The following is a 23,627-nucleotide window of genomic DNA, read 5'->3' on the forward strand; positions in this document are numbered from 1 at the left end:
TTTGCTTATAATTTTTTTATTCAATATTCAATTTGCATGCAAATTGAAATGTTTCAAACTGCAATATATTTAAATGTGCATCTTCATTTCTGTAATTTCCTTCTTCATTCTTTCCATGTCAAAACAAATTTTTCCTGATGAGATTGTTTTAGCAACCTGCATGAAGAAGTTTATCGTAATTTTCCTGTTTCATAAAAAAATTATGTACATTATTTTTGAACACTTATCCATCCTTTCACTGTAAAAAATCCATATGTTCCTGTGGCTGCTCAGTAAACAATATTGAAATGGCATGGTTTTATTAAATCATATCCTGGAAAAAATTGATTCTATCTCTTGAGAAGAATAAGCATTTGAAACAAATTCTGAGAAAAACTAAGACATTTTTCTTTGTTCACCATTAAGGGTGCCTCTTCTCAATTAATAATCCTATTTTTTATTCATTAGAAAACACTCAGATACTTAAAAACATACAAGACTTTCAAAATCAAAACCTAAATGTGTTAGAAACATAATTGGCTTAATAACTGGACTAGGATTTAATCACTTTTTATTCTATTAGAACATGAGAACTCCATTTCCTAGGTTGTTATGGATCTGATTCCTTATTTGGAAAGACACAGCTCTCACACTGTCCTTTTTTTTCTGTATTTTTTCTATACTTCAAGTAAGTATCTTTCTAATGCTTTTAATTCATTTTAAAAGTCTCCTCCTCTTTCTAGTGGAACAAAGACTTATGGAGAAAATAGTTAGGTTGGAAAGTGATAAAATATTACTTACTGCCCAGTCAACTATATAAGCCCTAGAGAGATGGAATTTATTAATTACCCCAAGAAGATAGCATGTGTAAGAAAGCAGGACAAACTGAAAATTATCAAAAATGAAACTGCAATTACGTAACAACAGCTAGATTCCCCACTGCCCAAGTAAAATTACTGTTCAAAACTATCAGTACAGAATAGGCTTGATACTGAGACTTGGTGGGTAGTGGAAAAAAAGAAAAAAGGGAAAGAAACAAAAAATTAAGTTATAGATACGCTAGGATTATTTAAATCAACATACACTTTAAAGTATTACTGAAGAAGAACAGTAATATTCTGTTACCCACAACCTAGAAGAAAATCAAATATGATTAATCCTTCAGATTTGGAGAGACTGACTGTAATGGATGACACTGAGTGAAGAATTGTGAACAACTGAGAACTGGAATAATTGTGTTTGTGCCGATGAAAAATAGAAAATAATATCCCCAGAGATGGTGCAGAAAGCAGAACTGCAGTGCACTTCCTGTTACCTTTGAAAGTCCATTGTCTCAATGCAGAATTTATGTATCCCAATCTAACTTGTGTAACTTGTCAAAAACTGTGCACCCTTCCTACGCAACCGCTCTAAAAAACAAACTGTAGAGCCAAGTTTGCTCACTTTCTCTCAGGCTTCAAATGAATCATGAAATAATTAAGGTTGAAAAAGACCTCCAAGACCATCAGCTCCAACTGTTGACATAATTCCACCAAGACACTAAGAACATACCACTCATTTCTTGAACATATCCAGGGATAGTGACTCCACCACTTCCTTGGGCAGCCTTTTCTAATGTTTAACCATTTTTGGTTACAAAAACAATGTTTGCTTTCAGTAAAGAATTTTTTCCTAATATCCATCCTGAACCTCCTCTGGCACAACTTGAAGCTGTTTCTTCTTGTGCTACTGCTAGTTGCCTGGGAGAAAAGACCCAGAACATTTGAGACAAAAATGTACATCTGAACTGCTCAGTACCTTGGTGTAAACCTAGCTGCCTGCTGCTAGAAGCCAGATCACTTAGGAGACAGCTCCTAAGCATCAGAGTTGGTGACAAACCTTCAGGATCAATTTCAACTGACTTGGAGAAGTATATTACGGGTGCAAGCACCACTGACTATTGGGCACCACTTGTACATTTACACCCTATTTGAGATTTAGTACAAGATTCTTCAGCTCACCTCTGAAACTACATCAGAGCAGTTTTTCTTCAAATAATATGTCCATACAAATTGTAAACCAAGTATCCCCCTGTGCTAGGACAATTTTAAATTCTCATTTAAAAAATAGTGATTTTAAAAATGCATGACACCACCTACAGTAAGAATAATCTAAAATCCCATGCTGCTATTTAAGGCAATGCTAAGAATATTGCTTTCATCAGAAAGACTAGGAGAAAGTGAGTCTCAGACAAAAAAAATGTTACAGAAAATGAGCACAAGGTTTGTGGAAAGTATCAACAACAGCTACAGTAGGAAGACAGTGTCTGAGTCAGTTTAAACATATGAGGTAGTTTACTTACATGAGTAAAGCATGTTTTTATCAGTGTATCTAGGCTGAGATTATTTCTTCCTAAAATTTTTATTTTACAAAGATTTTCAGAGTGTGCCCAGTGTGGGAGGTAAGGAGGTGGAATAGAGTTCCAAGACTTTTGCTAAGGAAATCCATAATTTGGAGTATGTCCCAGTGCAGGAATAGCATGCGTGGTTTGGGGATTTTTTTTCCCTCCACTAGGCAAAAATGAGAATACCAGCATTCAGAGTAGATAGGAAAAGTCTGTGGAGACTGCATTCACTAGCGAAGTAAATGGAAAAAAAAAAGGGTTGGATGTTGGAAGTAGGGAAGGGCCCCTCGATTAGATAACTGAATGAGGTAGGTGTTTTCTTTTAAGCACTAGAAGAGAAAGAGAGACACTCTGAGGGATGAAAGAAGCAGAAAGGGATACCGGTGCTAGAAGATGAAAGAAAAGCAGAACTGTTTCATCTCCTCTCTAAGTAAAGGGAATTTTTTCAGAGAGAGAAATACAGAAAACAGTGCACTATTCTTTCTCTGCTCCCAGGGGGAAAAGGCTAAGTAGATTAGAGAAGTGAGGGTCATGATAAAGATCATCTCTTGCTGATTCATAAGGTCAACTTTAAAAAATATTTTAACCACAGAGTCCCATGGAAAAGGGGCAGCCGAAATTTGAACATTCAGTTGTTACTTTGGCATTCCAGAAACATAACCACTGCTCTTCCAGCTCCCTCCTTTCTAGTTAGAGGGTGGGATCATACTAGCACTCTTCTCAGTGAAAACAAAACTCTCTGCACTGTGCACATGACAAAACTGTCATTTTCTTGGCTCACCACAGTTGCGGAGTCACAGAATATTTGAAGTTAGAGAGCATCTCTGGAGACTGCAGACCCACTGCAGACCCACTGCAACCCACTGCTCAAAGCAGTGGCAGCACCCACAGCTGCAGGATTCCCAGTCAGATTTTTAATGACTTCATGTATGAAGACTTCACCACTTCTCTGAGCAACCTTTTCCACTATTTGATCAGTCTTAGAGACCATGATTCTATCTTCCTCAATACTCCTTCAGATATCTCCAGTGTCCTGCAGCAGGAAAAGGTAGTTTAGGAAAGACACTCTGCTGAGTTCTCTAACAGGACTTACCACAAACATGTTATTTCTAGACTTTATTCCATCACTGACATAAAGAGAGGCATAAATAAATTAAAAAAAGAAAAAAGGAAAATCGTGATCAGATATTCATGAAGATCATTTAAAGGCAGATGCTAAAAGAAGAGACTAACTGTGGAAACAATTAAAACATATATGGAAGAACAACATAATAGAGAATTCAAATTATCTTTATATCCATTAATACATAGTGTTTAGAATATGCATTTAGAAAAAGTAAATGATGCTACTCTGTTCCTAGTGTAATTGTACAATGGTACTGCAAGTATCCAGAATTCCAGTTAATGTATTTCTTCAATTTGATATAGTACAAATATAAATCTATAAATATATATATATATATGTAATATAAATATGTAGTTCTTGACTAAGGAAGAAATACATAATTGTCTTCTCAAACACATTTTCACTTTGAAATCTTAGGATGAATTCATATGAAAAATTTGATCCACCTTTATAAGAAAACTCTTTCTATTATAACTTAATGGTCAGAAAAGAAGATAAAAGAGATTAAAGTACACAGAAAGAATATTAACATACTTTTTTCTACTCTACTTATAATATTAATTTAAAAGAAATCTCAAAAGAGGTTTTCTACATGACTGTTTCAGTGCATCCTTATTATCTAAGTAGTGAGACATGCCTTTGTCCCTGCTTTCACATCAGTTTCTTAAACTGAGTAAAATTCACAGTTATGAATTTTATTGCATACTTCTGTACTACAGCTAAGTACCAATTTATACGTTCCATTTTGCACAGCACATTTTGCCACTGCAGCCCTGGGAACTCTGTTTAACATGTTTAACTGTTAACAGCCAGGCAGTGCCTTTGTCTTACTGAGCAGATGTGAAACAATGATGAGGTTCAACAACAGCACACAAATGCCAGATGACCATTTGACCTGAGACTTGACAGCCACAGGGAAAGGGAAGCTCTACATCGTGGCATTTTATATATGCATGAGTGAGTATCTTCTAAAAATCAGGAATTGCATTCCAGAACGATTGAAGCAATACAAGAGAGTAGGACGAGAGGCTTTTTTTTTTTTTTTTAAAGCAAACTTTGGTATAAGAAAAGATCAAAAGATCAAAAGATAATTACAGTATTTTTAAAAGACATATTTAGATACAAGTGTGTGGGGAAAGAAGAAAATTATCAAACATTTCAGGGACAGCCAAGGACTTTGAAATAACCTGAATATGGAATATTGGCATGCCAAAGGAAATTCACAGTAGTTAAACAATTCTTTTCATCTCACACCAGGACTGAATAAAAGGGGCTAAAAATGTGTAGAGCTTAAATGAGGTCTTATCTGATACATTTTTACAATGAAATGAGTGCAGTTAAGACACAAGGGAGCAAGTCTGCTTTCAGGTGGATGCTACCTTCCTGAAAAATATATGTCTAAAAACAGATTAAGACATCATTTACTCTCATGAGGCAAGACAGCAGACAAGACAAAAAAAAACTTCACACTTTTTATTGTATTTACACACACACACACACACCTTTTTTTTTACATATATATATATCTCCATGTATGTGTGTCTATATATGTCTATGTGCACACACAGGCAGACTACCAGCTTGAAATGATCCATTATTGAAAAATTAATAATTAGCATTTTGAACAACATTTTCATTTTCTTCTGAAAAAGCACTTTAAACTGTTGTCAAAATCTATTAATACATATAATGCACATCAAAGTAAAATAGCATAGGCAGTCAAGACCCAAATACTTGACAAAAGATATGCAGAAGGAGACTAATTATTTAAAAACTGAAAAAAAGAGTTTTTCATCCCCAGCCTACCCAGGAAATACATATACCAGTACAGAAATCCCCATCTAGGTCAAGACACTGTCAGCAAAAGGGTTCTACTGACAGTGGAGTTCCTAGTAATTATCCCATGAAAATATCATATATCAGCAAAAGCATTTGACTTCTTAAATTACATAAACTAAGGGCTTTTTCTTCTTGTATAACATAAATTTTCTGTAAGTAGTGGAATTAATGATGATAATTTCCTAAGAATGTATGCATTTTATTCCCTAAACTCAATTTTTGTGTCATAAAATCCTTTCCTTCCCTTTTTACCACCACACTAATGGCAGGAAACTGTGTGTGTTATGACTAGTCTATGTTTATAAATAATCTAATTTTGACATCTAGTCACTGCTCAAAACCCACCCCCAACTTTAAGTGGCTCACTTTTTCTTACATTTTTGTCAAGGAGGGGCACCAACTGAAACTCCTCTGCTAAGCTGACAATACTCACCAAATTTTCAGGATCCTAAACCCTTTTGCCATTCTGTCAAAATGAGTTGAAATTGACTGGATTCCTGTGTTTTAGAGGTTATAGGCAGAGAACACAACTGGACAAGTTTTTCATAAGAGCAGGTTTGGAATGTGAGCAAAAGCCTCTATGTTAAAATGTACTCCTAGAGTTAAATGGTAATTTCATCTGTCCTTACACATCAAACCCAGAAAATATCAATCCTAGATTATTATTATTATTATTATTATTATTATTATTATTATTATTATTATTATTATTATTATTATTATTATATCCTATTATTATATCCATCTAGATTATCTTTACAGTACATGGGAAGAATTAGTGCTTTTAGATGATTTGTGGCTTACCTCACAGTAGTGTAGACATCTAAACTGATCATCTGAGTCATGTTCCTGAACTTCTCCTGAAGCATCTATGTAGATAATTAAATTTAGAAGAGAAAGAAACCCCACTTGAGATTCTTTTAAGTAGACACTGTGTTAGGAATAGGAAGGGAGTAGTAACAGGTACCAAATATCTTAAAAGGTAATCAGGAAAAAAGTAGGAAAAGCTCATGAGTCTTAAGCTGTTTTTGAATTAATGAATCTTTACGTCAAGAAACTTTGGAAAACACATTTGTGAGTATTTCATAGCTAGAAATATGATTGATCCAAACTGCAAAACTGAGTTTTTAATGGGCAGATACTTGAAATTTTGAACTCATCTCAATTAGCATAACAAAGTACACAAATCTTAAGTTATCATAAGATTAATAATAAAAAAACATAAATTCTTTGGCTGCTCTATTTAAAATACAATTTATATATTTTATTCCAGAATTTGAACATGAACTTCATTTTGAAAGTGAATGAAACACTTCTACTTAAGAAGGATCTCAGCTTAGAAGTAAGCATAGAAGTTCAGTCATTCTTAATGACTGCCATTAATTTTAAAACAAAAAAAAATCCCTCCAAAACCTCACCATATTCAGTAAGCAGGCTTTAAGTTGCCTTAGTTTAATATTTTAAAATTCAGGAAAAAAACCTGTAACATACTAGATATCTAAGTCAAAAAAGTTTCCAAAATATCATCTGTCATATGAGAAAGCAGATAAGTTTTCCTTATTTTCTTCTAGAAAAGGTATAACAGCCAATAAAAGAAATTTCAAGTATGTTAACAATGACTTACATCAACCTCATGAAATTGAATTGTAGAGTTCCCCACCTGAACTGTAAGAGACCTAAACTTTTTTCCCAGCCACCATGAAATCTCTTTGTGTGGCAAATACAAAATATTTAAATCAGCTTCAGAATATCAAAAATGTTATGCTGCAGACTTCAGATCTTGTTTTGACTTCATTTTATAGTAGGTGTCAACCAACTCTTTGGGACAAATGGTGTGTCTACTGGGCCCTTGTTCAAGTTGTCTTTCCCATATCACATGTTTGACTATTAAACACACCTATATTCCCCGTGCTAATCACTGTTCTAACCTTCTGTATTTACACTGCAGTCTTGCTCCTATTTTTATCTTCTCTTTACTTTGAAGCTTGACACTGTTACTCATATTGGCATTACAAGAGATAGGATATGGACTCTTTGCTTTTTAATCCTTATTCATATATTTTGACCACACCAGTGTGCTAAATGCAGTATTCCTCATTTCCTTCCACAAACTATTCTATATATGCAGTCTGGTCCCAGTTCATCAACCAAATTCAAAAGAGAAGAACCAGATAATTCCTGATAAATTAAATACAGAAGTGACATACAGTCCATTGAAAAAGTATTTTTTAACAGACCATAACTAAAATTTTTAAAACAAATGCTTTGTCATAACTTAACATAGCTACTTTTCTCTTGAATATAGGTCATGAACCAACTCAACAACATAATCACAATATTTTCTTACAGGAACCCTACATCACAGAATCATTAGGTTGGAAGAGACCTTCAAAATCAAGTCCAACTCATGCCCTAACACCTCAACAAAACCATGGCAGCGAGTGCCACATCCAATCATTTTTAAACACATCCGGGGATGGTGACTCCATCACCTCCCTGGGCAGACCATTCCTGTAATTTATCACATTGTCTTTATTTTTCATCCGTCCAGAAATCTTAATAAAAACATCATGCTCAACAAGAAATACTTGTTTGTATTTGAGAGAATATTTGAGGTTGATTAATCTAAGTTAGTCATCAGTAATGATAAAGAGAGTTATAATGGAAGGTGTTATATTGAACATTTAGTGGGATAACTCCTATTGCTGTTAAATTTAACTGGTCAACACTTTAAATCGAGTCATAATGACATAAAGAAGGTTTTTTTATGGTATTAATGACACTGACAACACTCAGTCAATTAAAAGTACTGGGAAGAGCTGAAATAGACGTATTTCCACTAGAACTCAGTGGAGGAACCATTTTAGAAGGATCACATGTGGTTAAAATGAGAAAAAAAAAAAATCTGTTCTTCTAAGAGTGAAAATGAAAGCTGAAACGCAACTGTGTGAAAACATTAAATTGGGTGGCATGCAGTAAGAGCAGAATGCATACATATTATTTAGTAAACACTGTGAGCAGTTCCACCCTTCTTTCAGCGTGATTTTCACTTTCAGGTGAAGCAGTGTGCCCACCTCCTGCCTTAATTACACAGTGGGAGCAACGACTAAAGAAGCTGTTATTTCCATCACAGTTCTGTTACCCTTCAGTCAATAAACTGATTAAAAGCACTTTCCATAGCTCCAATAGTAAATAATTGAAGACCCAGTTTACCAGACAGATAACACCTCCAAAAACCTACAAACAGACCCTTGATGTAGACAAGAAGAGAGGGTATAGATCTGTCCCTTGGTCACAGCATTTAATAAATTGTTCCAATATCTATAGCTAGGAATGACAAATTGGGTTGAAAAAGCAGAATTTTAGTTCTGTAAATCGCAATTCTACATTTTTTTAATTATTTGAAAATAGCAGGGTGCTTGTTCTATCTGCTTCCTTCTACACTGTTTTTCCTGCTTACAGAATAGAACTGTAAGAAAACACATTTTTCTTTATATAGTTTACTGCCCTCAGTTGCAAAAGATTTGGACTGGTTGTAATGTTATGAACTGAAAAGTTTGTCCTTTCTTTGACTCCTGTCATATTGAACAAAAGAAGATCCAGAAGAAAGAAACAGCTAGCATTTAATTACACAAGTATCCATATTTTTTAAATTTTGGTTCTAGATATTTCTCCCTCCACATATTGAAAAAAGCAGTAGGCTATCTAACGTGAATCTGTGCACTTACAGATGAAAAGCGGACTGCTGCTTTCAGTCAATACAGCATAAAGCATTTTTTCATGTGAATATTATTGGAAATCATCACTTCCTTGGCTTACACTTTCATGCTAGAGTTCTGATCATCAGAGATACCAAAGTTAGAGATCAGTTGGCCCAAGTGCAACATTGCTGTTGGCAGTGTTGGAATGCTTCAGTGATTTTAGATCTTTCCATAAAAATCCATTAGAGTCCAAGTTTGTTGTTACTCCAAGGTGTATCTTGAAGCTCATATTTCTTATCCAGGGGTACCAAATAAAATGAAGCTTCGTTTTCTAACCTAGGCTCTTAGCCAAAACTTAAAGGCAAGCTGATTGCTTCTGTCACCACAGAGAAACCAGTGATGGTGTCAGACATCTGTGAAACTCTATTTCTGTTAAAACAGTGTACAGCATTGCTTTTCCTGAAAACACACAAAACCCTCAATAAATTGAAGGCAGTCTACTTGCTTATAATGCTTGCTGACAGTACATTTCCAAATGGGTATTTATAAAAAGACAGAAAAATGATTTGATATATGTTTGTTCCCTTCCTCTGGCCTATAGCAATTTGCATTTTAGAAACAAAAAGGAAGAAGTACTGGCATCATTTCCCTACAATAAGAACCACAGATTTCACACACAATACAACACTACTACTACAATATACTATATGTAATATGCATTATTCATCATGCGTGTAGTATGTTCATTGAAGTCACAGGTAAGGACACCTACAATGTATTAAATTTCATGTAATTAATTTACATCTTTTCCCTCTTCTAACTTTTCTCCTGTTTAGATAACTGAGATGACCTCCTCAAATTTTTAGAGAAAACAGAATCTATTTCAATTTATATATTTTTTGTATATTTAATGCACACTTTTATCCAATGACATTGGATTTGGAGATACATGACAATTTCTAAATAGATTTCCAAGCAATGTGTCTTTTCCATCACTCCTGGACTGAAATAAAAGGGAATTATAACACCATGCAATTAGTCTGCATTTTACTAATATTTAGCTCTTTGCAGCAAAATGTTCTTTCTTTATTAGTTAGCAGATCATGTATTTCAACCATTTAAACTGTACTTATCCTCCACTGTAAATGGCAGATAATAGCAGTTTGGGACTCTCAGTCAAAATGTCAAACTTGCTCATGAAAGGGATAGATTCATTAGTTACACTCTTGGAGACTTTATTTGGCTCATGTTATCACATCAAGGAAAGGAAAATAAAATTGGTTATATAATTTGGCTTCTTTCCCTTGCAGCCAAAGTATCCTAAGAAATATACTGAAGGAATAATGACTCTATTATTTGATTAGGTATTACTTCACATGTGTGGAGATAAAGCAATAGTGACTTTCACTGAATCATCCTCTGTCAAAATAGAAGAGCATCTTTGGTCATAGGCTTGCCAAGTTGTAAAGAGGGCTTTAAACTAAAATTGCCAAAGAAGAGGAGCTCAGTTCATCCCGCTCCTGTCAGTTTGATGCCAGTACCAGCTGCAGATGGCCAGAGCCTGGAGAGGGATCACAGAACCAGCAGGAGGGCACCTGCTGCAGAAGAGCAGCACAAAGGAATTCTAGCCACTCCAGAGAGTAAGATGGCTTCATCAGAAACCAAATTTAAATTGCTCTGTGAAAAGACATACAACATGAAGTGGAAGTAACAAGAAAACCTTCTACAGGTATGGTGGTGATAAAAGGAAGACCAGGGAAAATGTGACCCCTTTTCAGTAAGAAGTAAGAGATCTGTCTACTCAGGATATGGAGAAGGCTGAGGTACTCAATTACTTTTTTCTATTGGTCTTCACCAGCAAGGGTTTCACCTGCACCACGCAAGTCACAGAAGGCATAGGCAGGAACTGGGAGAATGCAGAAGCACCCACTGCAAGAGAAGATCAGGTCTGAGAATATTTAAGGTGAGATGAGAACACTGAGAGGTGAAGAAGTCCATGGGACCTAACAGAAGCTCTTGACGAAGTGGCTAAGCCACTCTCCATCATCCCTGAGAAGTCACAGCAGTCTGGTGAAGTTCCCACTAATTGGAAAAGGGGAAACATAACCTAAAGTTTTAAAAAGAGGAAAAAGGAAGACACAGGGAGTTGCAGACCACTCAGTCTTGCCTCTGAGCCTGGCAAGATCATGGAGCAGATCCTTCTGTGAATCAAGCCAACTACATTCACTGTATCAGAAGAAGTCCCCTGCTCCTGTGAGACCCTACCTGGAATTCTGCATCCAACTCTGGGTCTCTGAACATAAGAAGGACATGGATCTGCTGGACTGAGTCCAGAAAAGGGCCACAAGATTATCAAAGAGATGGAACACCTCTCCTACGAAAACAGGCAGAGAGAGTTGGGGTTGTTCAGCCTGGAGAAGGCTGCTACCAGAGGGGCAAAGCATAAGGACAGGTCAAGTGATTAAAGCTGACACATAGGAAATTTCAAGTAGATATAAGAAAAAAGAAAAAAAATTACCATAAAGTTGGTCAAACACAGGAACAGGCTGCTCAGAGGAGTCAAAGAATTAATATTCCTTGTACAAGAAGGTTACCTTCTTTAACTTGATCTCTGTGGAGCAGAAGGTTGCACTGGATAACCTCTAGAGGTCTCCCAACCTAGATAATTCTATAACTGTTATGGACATCATAAATAGCAACCTGAAAAGCGGCTGCTACAGAAAGTACTTTATCTGTGGTTTCATAGGGCTTGACATCCAGTATGTACATGGATTCATCTACTGCTACTCCAGACTGTTTTGAGTAGTCAAAAGTGTGTTTAATTGAGGATCTCTGTACCACACCCAGCTGAACACAGCTCAGAGTTGCTCTATGGCAGAATGAACCTAGAAAACAAAGCTAAAGGAAGTTCTGTGAAAAAAACCCTTTGTTCATTTACACTCTAAATAATTGTAAAGATCACCCTATCAAAGCTTTGTCAATAGTCTTGTTGCTGATAACTACCTCCGAACTTTCTAAAACAAGGTCTTCAACCAGAACACCTGAGTCTGTGTCCAAGTGAACCTTCAGATATACAGGCAGCAGTTTGCCTTCCTGTAAACAGTGAGATGGAGAAACTGAAAGAGTGAGAATTTCTTTGCACTAAAGCAGTTATTCATAAGCATTGTTTGTCTAATACAAATTTATAAGTGTTAAACACAAGAGTTTTCTTTTGATCCTGTACACATTGTACTGTCAAATACTAAAAGGACTATATTAAATATCTTGACTGAAAAAGAGAGTCCAAATACTCCAGAATGTATGTCCTTGTGGTAACATCCATAAGGAATCTTTGCACTTCACATAATCCTCTCCATTCCTATAGATGTTAAAATTTGCAGCAAAGAGAAATGAGCATGATGTGATAAGTGTCACAAGCAGGCTGGTTTTGATTTATTCCTCCTCTTCTTTCATCTTCCTATCTGACTTCTCTCTGGATAACAGCTGCACTCCCAGATGATGTACTATGGGTGTTTTTCTTAAAAGAGCTTTCTCAAATGCCCTGTAAAGGCAGGAAAGCCATCTGCAGGAAGTATGAACAGATGATCCACGACACTCTTGAGGTTGACATTGCAAAGTAGACAAATGAACCATGTGCCCATTAAGTTCTTACTTTTGCTTATACTTTACTTTCCTGATGCTTATATAGTGTTCAGATGCTGCCACATGTAGGTATAAGAGTGCTATGGTGTTCAGGGACTCCCCTTTTGACTCCCAGTTACCCCACTTGCAATTTCTGGTTTGATTCTTCCTGGCATGAGTTCTTCATATTTCCTTATTAACAAATTATCAAGTACCTATATGTGTATATACATATATACCTATCTCATTAAGTCAGTGCAAGGTGCAGCTGGGCTGTGAAGTGAATAGAACTTGTTAAAATTCCCAGAAATATGATTTAATTAATGGTTTTCTAAAAGGAGGCTAGAATAGAAGTAGTTGTTCATTTTCCCTCCAAGAAATGTGAACAAAATGGCTCTAAGCATTTTGATTAGACAAAGTGTTTTCTAGCACAATCCTCAAACTACCCTCAAGCTACCAGAATAAAGGGAAAAGGCAGAAAACTGACCTGCTACCTTGCAGCCTGACCTTTCATTCAGAGAAAGCAAGAATGGAGTTCTGCATTTTAAGTCAATTTCAGTTCTAAATCTGTCCTGGTTTTAAAGTGTACAACTGAACAAAACAGATTAGCCCAGCTGGTTTAGCATTCCAGTTTTGTTAAAAGGACCTTTGGTGATACAGCAAATCAAGACAGAGAAAAGTGCTAGGTGTTCTTCTGTTAGAAGTCTGTGCTTTCTGTGATGCCATAGCTTTGGAATCCTTCTCAATTAATAAGCAGTGCCACATCACCATTTTTACTTAATCTCAATTTTTGTGGTTTGTCTGCTTGAGTTCAGAGAGCCCAAGAGCCTCAAAGTTTATTGCCTAGATAATCAGTAAGATGAAAACATAATTCATGGCAAATAGCTTTTAGAGTGGAAGTATCTCTATTTAAACGTAAAAAAAGAGCCTTGAATCCCGAAATCTGACTAAACAGCTCAGTCTTTTGGTTTGTCTTTATTTCTTAGAATAGGTAGATTCCATTAAGTTGATGATTCAAGGAGTGAGGGTCCTATTTTAATGAAAACTGAAAGGTTACTTGGTTTTTGAAAATTTAAATATTGATATACCTCTCTTTATTAAAGGGCTTGGAGATATAAATCAAATGTTTTAATAAAATAATATCTGAAATTATCTGGAGACTGTGCCTTAAGAAACTGAAATATACTCCAAAAATCTGAATTGATAAATACATTTAAATTTTTTTATTACTTTTTTTATATTGGAGGTTGTTGACTATTTTTAACATTTAAAAATTTGGCTATGCCAAGTGTAGATACAGGGTTTGAGATTTAGTGTACTGAGTAAACAATTAACAGCAACAATCCTGTCCACATAAATTCCTTCAGAATAATCAACTGTTTTTTCAAGGGAAAAAAAACTTAATAATACAACATACATACAGCTGTAGTATTGGTGAAAGAAACAGTTGTTACTCCAAGCTCTGGATTCTTTTTTTTTTTACAAAAAAATCTGTAAAAATAAAACATTATATTCATCTCATCTGAGGTATACATGCAGTACTTCCTTCACATTCTCACTAGCTCCCTATTAAATCTATTTTATTTTCTTATCACTAGCTTCCTATCAATCTACTTTATTTCCTTATCACATCTGCTTAATAAGACTTATTACTTTTTCAGATGTTTAAGAATGAAACCTATGTTTCCAATAGGAAAGTGTGCTAGCAGTTTTTGCTACACTATGGCTTTAATGAATCACAATTCTTTTTATTTTCTGTCTAATCTTCAGTGATATCCATGAAAGAGCTGCTTTCCTTCTTTCACTCATTTTACGGGATGGAACTGAGAGGGACACCATGGAACTAGTTTTAGTTCAACTGAAAGGTCAGCAAAGAGCAAGCTGTCAAATTTGAGCTAGCAATAAGCATCTGGCCTGTAGGAGACCAGGGGTTTTAAAGACATTAATTAATGCAAAACAGCTTAAACCAGGTCCAGCGACAGACATAGCATACTATAACTTAAGATTTTAATTTTTCCCTGCTGACATATTTTTATTTTTCATAACACAGTATTTATTTGGCTATAGAAAGAGATGATGTCATTCACTGACAGTCGCATGAAAAAAACTAGGAAGACACCTGCTAATTTCAGCAATAATTGAAGACAATCCACTCACTACAAAAACAAACAATTGTTGCAAGGTGAGAATGAGAAATCTATACCAAAATACTCTACAGCCTTGTACGATGATCTTAACTAATGAGAGTTTGATTGTCTTAGGAGGGAATTCAAGCCCAAATCTTTCCCCTTACATCTGAGAGATCAGAGGAATTACCTGTAATTAATGTTAGGAGCTTTATCCTGTTGCACTTGAGAAGGGCAATTAGCCTGACTAACACACAGACTCAAGAACAAAATTTAGTCCTGGATCCCAAATGAAGGCAGGTGGTTCTGTTGATTTAGGTAGGCAACATGCTGAGTTGGTTCTCTTAGAAAAATCTCACGCTCTAAGTTTTCTTTTGAGAGGCTTCTCTAATTTATTTACATTCCCATTACTGATTCTAGTTTCCTTTGATTTGAGTGGTATGTAAAAGAGAAAAAGAAGTTTATTTGACTAGGTTGTGTTCACTGTTCACTGAAGTAACATGATACTACATAACACACCTTGTTCCCATATCTCTATTTATCTTATTTTCTACTCCCTAGACAAGCACATCTAAATTATTGAAAACTATGAATAATTTTTAGACTTTTAAATTATACATTATAGTTTGAGTTCTTGTTCCATTTGGAATTTCCATTTATGAATTTTCCGATTTTTGACATGTGAAGCAGAGGCTCAACATGGACTTCTTCGTGACTCTCACCTACAACCCTTTCACAAATAATGTTATTGACACCAGTAGGCTTAGAAAGGGAAAAAAAGAAGATATTTTACCTAGAATGATAAAACAGGTATTAGAATATATTCCAAAAGAGTTATGCAAGGGACCATTTAAAATTCATGAAACACCAGTGGAAGAGGGTCAGGTTTTACCTTTCTTTGCTACATTAATGCCAAGTTACACTATCTTTCAAAAAATACTAGTAACTCAAAAAACAGAAACATGTGAGGATGTCTATATGCCATATTTCCACACCTACCAGCCTCAGCATCTGGTTTCTAGACTGAATCTGTGTAACACAGGGAAGCATTAAGCCCAAATCAGAAGTTACAAAATAATCCACTCATTTTAGGGTAAATTTCTAAATCTAGAAAGATGACCAAATATATTTAACCATGAACAAAACTCCCAGTACATTTCTAAGACACTATAACTGTTATAAGAAAATCCTGAAACCAGCTGCATAACCACCCTCAGCCTCCTCAGAAAATATTTCATTTCAGTTTTGAAAGGAACATTTCCTGCTTTTAACATGTTATTATTTAGCTTTTCTTAGAGAGGCATGTTGTTGCAGGTCAGATAGAGATCATGTTATCCATTAAATACGTTTGATGGTGACATCACGAGCACATTCAATCACAAAATGTTAAGTACTTGCATTGCATCAAGCATCATTTTGAAAAGTAACAGCCCTTCACTTCAGCACTTCAAAAGGCAGTTTTTCATTCCATGCTGTGTGAACAAATGTTCTTGTTCTTAGCCACCGGCAACTTTTGGGGATGTGGTGCATCACATCATATAACTATAAAAGTCCTCATCTCTTATGCCCAGTGGGACCCTGGGAGAATTATTGATGCAGTGACAGCTCAAAATTTTATTCTCACCTTTCCTGTGTAACATCAAACTTATTAATAATTTTAAAAAACAACATACAATCTGTGTTCAGGGCAGCATAAGTCAATATGAAATTATCAAATTAACTTACATTACCTAAGGACAGAGGTTTGATATTCCTGGAATGAAAAACTGTCTTGCTTTTTTTGGGGCTTGAGATGCCACTCAAATTTTTACTTCCCTTTCAATGAGTCATCACTTACTTAGAAATTTTTGTCAACATAAGAAGGACATGGATCTCTTAGAACAAATCCAGAGATGATGAGATGATCAGAGGGTTGGAGCACCTCTTCTATGAAGACAGACAGAGAGAGCCTGGAGAAGAGAAAGCTCCAGAGTGACCTTAGAGTACCTTACAGTACCTAAAGGGGGCTGCAAGAGAACAGGAGAGGAACTTCTTAGAAGGACATGTAGAGATAGAACAAGGGACAATTGCTTCAAAGTAAAAGATGGTATGTTTAGGTTAAGTATTAGGAGGAAGTGCTTTTCTTTGTTATGGTGAGACAATGAAAGAGCTTTCCCAGAGAGGTTGTGGATGCCTCATCTCTGGAAATGTTCAGGCTGGACGGGACTCTGAGCACTCTGGTACAGTGGAGGGTGCCCCTGCCCACAGCAGCAGGGTTGGAACTAGGTGATCTTCAAGGTCCTTTCCAAAACAGACCTTTCTATTTAATTTTATGACAATAAATACTGAAGTGCTATAGTTTGCTCATTCCAGGTAACTTTACGTCAAATAACTAATACTTACACAGAATATATTGCCCTTACACAGTAGGTGTTAGAGATTAAATTACCCTACTTGAGACATTCAGGGTGCACATGATCCAACAAGCATTTCATTTCAGTTTTAGATCTTTCTTTCTATTTCACCACACCATTACACTCTCAGAAAACAAAGAAATAAAATTATTGAAGAACACAGTCTTTTTATATTAATTTACTTGTTAATTGTCATGGGGTGACTTTACCTTTAAGATAGCTTCGGGAGCTGGGAGGAAGTTGAAGCTGCGAGAAGCTAATGGGAGTCTTTTCTTGTGACCAATTATTGGTCATTTCTAAGAATTGACAGCAGTTTTGACCATTGAAAAGTGAGATCAACTTGTGAACACCACCTTAAGATGTAAAGCCAGGGCTCGCCTGTTCTCTTTGGTTTCCGGCTTCTGAAGAGGTAACAGGCTCTGTCTCAGCCTCCCCCTCCTCCAGGCCAGACAAGGCCGCAGAGGGCAGAGGGGGAGAAATGGAGCCAGCCAGCCTGACTTGGTTTGCAGTTTCTGCTGCTGGACTGAAACCTGACACCATGAACATCTGCAGCTTTCCAAGACTTTAACTCTTTTACTATCTGGATGAGACTTAAAGATTACTCCTTTTTCCCAGAGAGACAGAGAGAGAGAGAGAGAAGCAACATGAAGAAGACATCATAAAACCATCAGAGAAAGTAAAGAAAAAGAATTAAGCTTCAGAAAAGGTAGAGAATAAGGAGATGCTTTAATTAAGCTGAAAAATTTTTCTGTTAAAGCTATGGAGATGGACAACAGTGTTCTGAAAAAACTCCTTTAATTCATGACAATAGGGAGGAATGGAGTGTTCAAAATGTGGATTTTGAGCAAAAGGTAGAGTAATTGTGATACAGTGAGGTGCTGGAACAGAAGGAGAGAAGTAATAGTTGAACATTTGGGGCTGTTGTAGAGGCAAAGAGAAAACTTCTGTTTCCAGGGAGGCTCACAGAGACAGATGAGGAGAACTTTTGCCTTTGAATAACTCATCCTTAAAATGACATCCCTAGACTCATGGCCCATACACACCTCAGAGTGATATGAAAAGGGAGGAGAAAATCTGATGGCAGATTTTTCCGGGCAGCTGGCATCAGAGAAATAGAAAACTACAACAGAAATAGTTTTCTTGAGAGAAACTCCATAGATTAGCAGAAGAAGACTTCTGTTTCTCTACAAAGACTGATTAAATGACTCCAGCAGGAATTGGGACTGTTTTAAACACCAAAGTTCCAAAGTTTTTGTCTCTATGTTGTCATGTGAACAAGGGAGTGGTTGGGTAGTGGGAGAAAAAGGGGTTTTCTGGAAGTTTTATTCTGGTGTTCTTATTCTTGTAGTTTTGTTAATAAACTTTCTTTATTCCTTTTAAGTTTTAAGCCTGTTTTGCTCTTGTTCTAATCCATATCTCAGAGCAAGAAATAAGCTTTCTAGTAATTTTTTAAGTTACTGCTTTAAAACCATGACATTTATTTGGTGCATAGGCCGGGAAAGGAATTTAGCAAATCTAAACCACTACAGGGTTTCTTCTGTTTCTTTGTTTTCTAAAATGCCTTATAATTAGAGACTGAGTAGCAGGAGCAGGAATTAGAGACACACTCTTAATTCCAGGTGTTAGAGTGTTTTAACCCAGCAGACCTCAGTTGGAAGGGTATTATGCTCCCTGTTCCAGCAGTCTTCTAGTACATCAATATTTTTCTACTTCTTGTTCTTTGCTTTTTAGTGTTACCCACAAGTAGAAGCCACCAAAATGCCTGAGGGGAAAAGGAAATGTAGTTTAAAAAGCAAAGTTTTGTCTGGATTAAAGAAGTGCAGTTAAAGAAGAGAAAGGGGGAAAGGGGATTTGCGTAAGGGTTTTCACAGTTTTCCACAGCCTTCTGAAGATGTCAGAAGAAAAAAGCATAACTTCAAACACAATAGCAGAGAAAAAAATTCATCACTGACATGTTTCCATTCTATAAAGACAATTTTTGGTATCTACATATCATGAATTATCACTGTCGTGTATAGCAACTGCAATTTACTCTCTGTATTTTCCTATGTTTCTAAGAATAAAACATGGACAAAAGCATGACTACCACCTTGGTCCACTAAAGCATGACTACCACCACTATGTCCAAGGACTGTATCTAAGAAAACTGAGAGAAGCAGTCTTGAATCTTATACTACCAATTCACAGACAAAGGTATCATTCAACCAAAGGAAGCAGATTTCTGATTTGTCAAATCAAAAGCTTTAGCAGGCAGATATGCTCCATGAATGAAGTGAGATAGAAGGGAGATAGAATGAAAGGTGGATGCACTGTTGGAAATCTAAATAACTGCCTGCAACCTAGAGACCAGGGAATGAGTTAGCAATGTGTTTTTGTTAAAGCCTGTGTAGGTAATACCAAGGCAATTTAATAGTCAAAGGATTTCACTTTTCATGGTTGTTGGTATACAGCCTCCTATGCTTTACATACATACCAAAAAATTACAGGTTAAAATAAAGAAGGCCTTTTATTTAGACCAGTTTGATAGAAAGTCATGACATTCTTTTTGTTAGATGCCAGAACAAATAACCCCTGAAATATTACACTAATCACCCTAAACACTGAATTTAAGAGTTGTTTGTTTTTGGTTAGCTACAGAACATGCAATGAGTAAATATAGACAAAAGAACTAATAGAATCTTTCTTCTAAAGAGTTCACAGTCCAACATTTCTGAATAGAAATCAAATTAATAAAAACACAATATAGGTGTATCTCAGCTATTTATTTAACATTTTCAGATAGACTAAATGAAGAACATGACCTTTAAAGCTGCTGGTCCAGAACAGACCCTCTAGCCATGTGATTTTTTTACTTATTGTATTCTTCTTATGGTCAAAATCCCTTCTGAAATAACTTTTCCACACTAATTTGCTAATTAGCTATAGTTAAGAAAAATGTACATGCCTGGGGATTTTAATATTCCCATGCTATTGTCACACATAGAGTCCTCCATCTGCAGCTAGCCATTAGATCTGTTGAGTTTATTTCTGGTATAGTGGATGAATTTGGGTTGTTTGCACTTGAATCATAAAGTGCAATTATTTTATTCATCTCTAACCTCTGATGAAATCCTGCTGAGATAATCTTTTGAGCCTTTTCCCCCTCAGGTATAGCTACCATAATAATACTTTGCAACTGACAGGCAGAGGAATTTAGGAATCCTCAGCCTGGAGAAGAGAAAGCTGTGTGGAGACCTCATAGCTACCTTCCACTATCTGAAGGAAGCCTACAGGGAAGCCAGAGAGGGAGTGCTCAACAGGAACTGTAGTGACAGGACAAGGACTGATGGGTACAAACTGAAAGAGGGAAAATTTAGGTTAGACATATGAAAGAAATTATTAGCTGTGGCCATCATAAGGCACTGGAACAAGCTGGCAGAGAAGCTGCAGATGCCTCATCCTTGGAAGTGTTTAAGACCAGGTTGAATGGGACAGTGGAGGTGTCCCTGCCTATGGCAGAGGGGGTGGAGCCAGATGATTTTTAAGGTTTCTTCAAACCTAAACCATTCTATGATTAGGATTCTATAATAATTAATATTCTATAATTTTGCTTTACATTTAAACTTAAAGTTTGGCTTTAGCTTCAGAAAAACTGCCCCTTGGCAAATCAAAATAGTGTCTTCCAGACTAAAAAAAAAAAATAAAGACCCAAAGGAAAAAAAAAAAAAAAGCCTGATAGGAAAGCAACTTTCAGTTACAATATTCTAAAGGAGAAGTTGGGGTAAGTGCTATTCCCATGGAAATTAAGACATTATAAGAGGGAGGACTGGAATGGGTCTACACAGCAGGAGAAGGTCCCATTCTTGTTTGCCCAAGCACAGCAGCGAAACGCTGAGGTCAATGACAGCTCTATAGAAAACCACACAGCTTCTCATTGCGTTCTTCTGCTCTCCAGTGGTTTCATTCTTAGTGGAGTGCTGCAAACACATTTTCTTATTACTCTTCAGGTTTTTTGGGAGACTTAGACATTGCTTTGGGAAATGAGTGGAGCTTGAGACAGAGCAGCAAAGTGAAGGGGATGTTTTTCTCATGAAACACCCCTTTTCTTTCCCTCCCTATTTTTTCACTGAAAAGTTACACACTTGGAGTTGTTTACAGGAGTGCTGCCTACACCCAACTGGCAATAACATCACCTTGTAAACAAGACTAAGGATCTTGGAGGACAGGTTTTGTCATAACTAGTTTTTCAGATACCTTTTTTTTCCCTCATAGCCTGTTACTGTAGCTGGCATGCATTACAGTCTTTTAAAAAGCTTTACACAAATAAACAAATAGAGGGGGACTAAAAAGGAGAAAAAAGTGTTCTGGGGAGGAAAGAGGCATTTTGTTAAGTAGAAATTTTTGACAAAAGGAATACAATAAGGTCTGGTGAGCAGATGGAAACCAGCTAAGCTTCACACATGTATTTTAGTCAGAAAGGATAAGAAAACCTGCCACAAAATCATTGCCAGAAAAATCCACTTTGGTGAAAAAAACATGTAGGTCCTATCAAAAAGGTCATAAATTTCACCTCAGCATTTAGTTGTTCAATGAACTGATTACAGCAACACGCTTAACCTAAAAAAAACTAGGTCAAGTAAGGAGAAAGGAAACCCCTAAAGTCCTTGGCTATAAATGTGTTCTATATGACCTACCAAGGAAGAATTATTTAAAGATCATTCAACTTAAATTCTCCAGAGATTTCTGGTTGGACATTTGTTGTTTTCCTACAAGAAACACGAGCTTCTGCTCTGACTTACTGTTCCAGTTTCAAAATGGAAATCTCAATGGAACTTGCAAAGATATAAAAATGGACTGTAAAAATCACAGTAATGAATCCAGCTCAGTTGACATGACAAGTACTGAAAGTCTTATTTCTTTCAGCTTCTGAATTAATTTTTTAATGTGTAGCAATAATTAAATTTCCAACTGATCTTCTAAAACACAGCATGGAAAAAAATATTGGATTAAAAATACCTGATTCATGAAAAGACACCTTGAAAACAGTTCTGACTACAACTGTCTGGTGTTTCTACCGTTTTGACTTCAACCTGATTAATTTAAACTGTTCTTCCTAAGCTTCCATATATTCAAAAATGACAGTGAAACTGTAAGAGAAGTTACTAGCTGCTAGTTTGAAGACTGCATTTAGACAAACTCTTGCATACTATGTATAATGGGAAGGAGCTCTTCACCTGTTCCCCTCTACTTGACAACCAAAACATAGCTCAGTTCAAAAAGGGAGATTATAAAAAATTTACCTAATTTTTAGATTAATGTAAAGCAATATAACAATATACAATAAAACTTTTAATCATTTCCTGCTCCTTTGAAAATACTTACTTTTTAAGAAATACGTATAAGCATAATATGGAAGACAAAAATACTTTTTAAAATTGTTGTAACTCTTACTTAGGTATTTTCTTAACTCCATGTAAGTTTGTGTATTTAATCCAAATAAAAATGGCAACAAGATGCAGCCATACAGAATAGTTAGGCATGTAATGCATATTTTGGCAGGCCCCAAACTTCTTTAGACTTATGAACCCCAAATATTCCGGTATATGTCACCCTTGAACAGAAAAGCTTATGTATATTCATACTTCAGTAGAAATATCAATCACTACTCTATATTTTTCCCCAGTTTTTCAATAATCAATTGCATAATTAATAACTGATCTTTTTTTATCTTCTGGCTTCCAATAAACTGGTAAAAATCCTTTCAATATTCCCATGAGAATGACATTACAAGATGAACAGCCACAGCAGGATGTCAAGTTTCACCCATCTTTCACATGACAGAGAAAATCATAAGCATTAGATGCATTTTTATCTACAGGCAGGAAAACAACGTACTATTGTTGAAACCCATAAGAGCAGTCTAGTATACTTGCTTATGTTAACAATGTGTTAACATGTCCCTTCATTCCTCCATGAATGCAACCTAGTCTCAGATGCTAAAAATTGGGGTAAAAGATCACACTTAGTTGCTTCATATCCTACTTCAAATTTTTAGTATGAGGAAAGACAACACAATAGTCTTCAACAACATATTTGCATTTTCTCACCCCTTTTCCCCGTGTCTGGTTGTGCTCAAATTGTTACCTGTTCCAAAGAGGCAAACTTCCTCAACCCATCATCACCTCTGAATCACAGGCAATAAAAGTATAGCTGCTTTTACCAGGCCTTGCCTCTCCCACTAGCCTCTGCCTGCACTCTGCTATGCTGCTTTTCAGCGTGTGTAATAGCAATAGGGAGGTTGGCATGCAATTTTTACCAGCAGCCTAGACACTGAGGTCCAGCATTCTGGTAACCCATAGTCAGAAGGATTGATTTTTCTTGTATATATTTGATTGCTTCTAACTTCTTGATGATGCTAATTCTGTGATGGGCATCACCCAATCTTTAATCAGGCTGTACTTAATTATAATTTTATAAATC

At 36.0% G+C, this 23,627-nt stretch overlaps 1 long non-coding RNA gene across 1 annotated transcript in view; it reads right to left on the reverse strand.

Annotated features, from left to right (window-relative positions):
* LOC147655454 (uncharacterized) overlaps positions 1 to 23,627 on the reverse strand; it is a 26,317-nt gene continuing 2,690 nt past the window's right edge. Inside the window, exons 2-3 of the long non-coding RNA XR_015286707.1 lie at positions 6,132 to 6,196; positions 1 to 3,395 (exon numbers count right to left, since the gene is read on the reverse strand). This is a non-coding gene — a long non-coding RNA (uncharacterized LOC147655454). The remainder of the gene's footprint in view (positions 3,396 to 6,131; positions 6,197 to 23,627) is intronic.

The sequence above is a fragment of the Cyanistes caeruleus genome, chromosome 1 (assembly GCF_971803275.1).
Source record: "Cyanistes caeruleus chromosome 1, bCyaCae1.hap1.1, whole genome shotgun sequence".
Taxonomy (NCBI): domain Eukaryota; kingdom Metazoa; phylum Chordata; class Aves; order Passeriformes; family Paridae; genus Cyanistes; species Cyanistes caeruleus.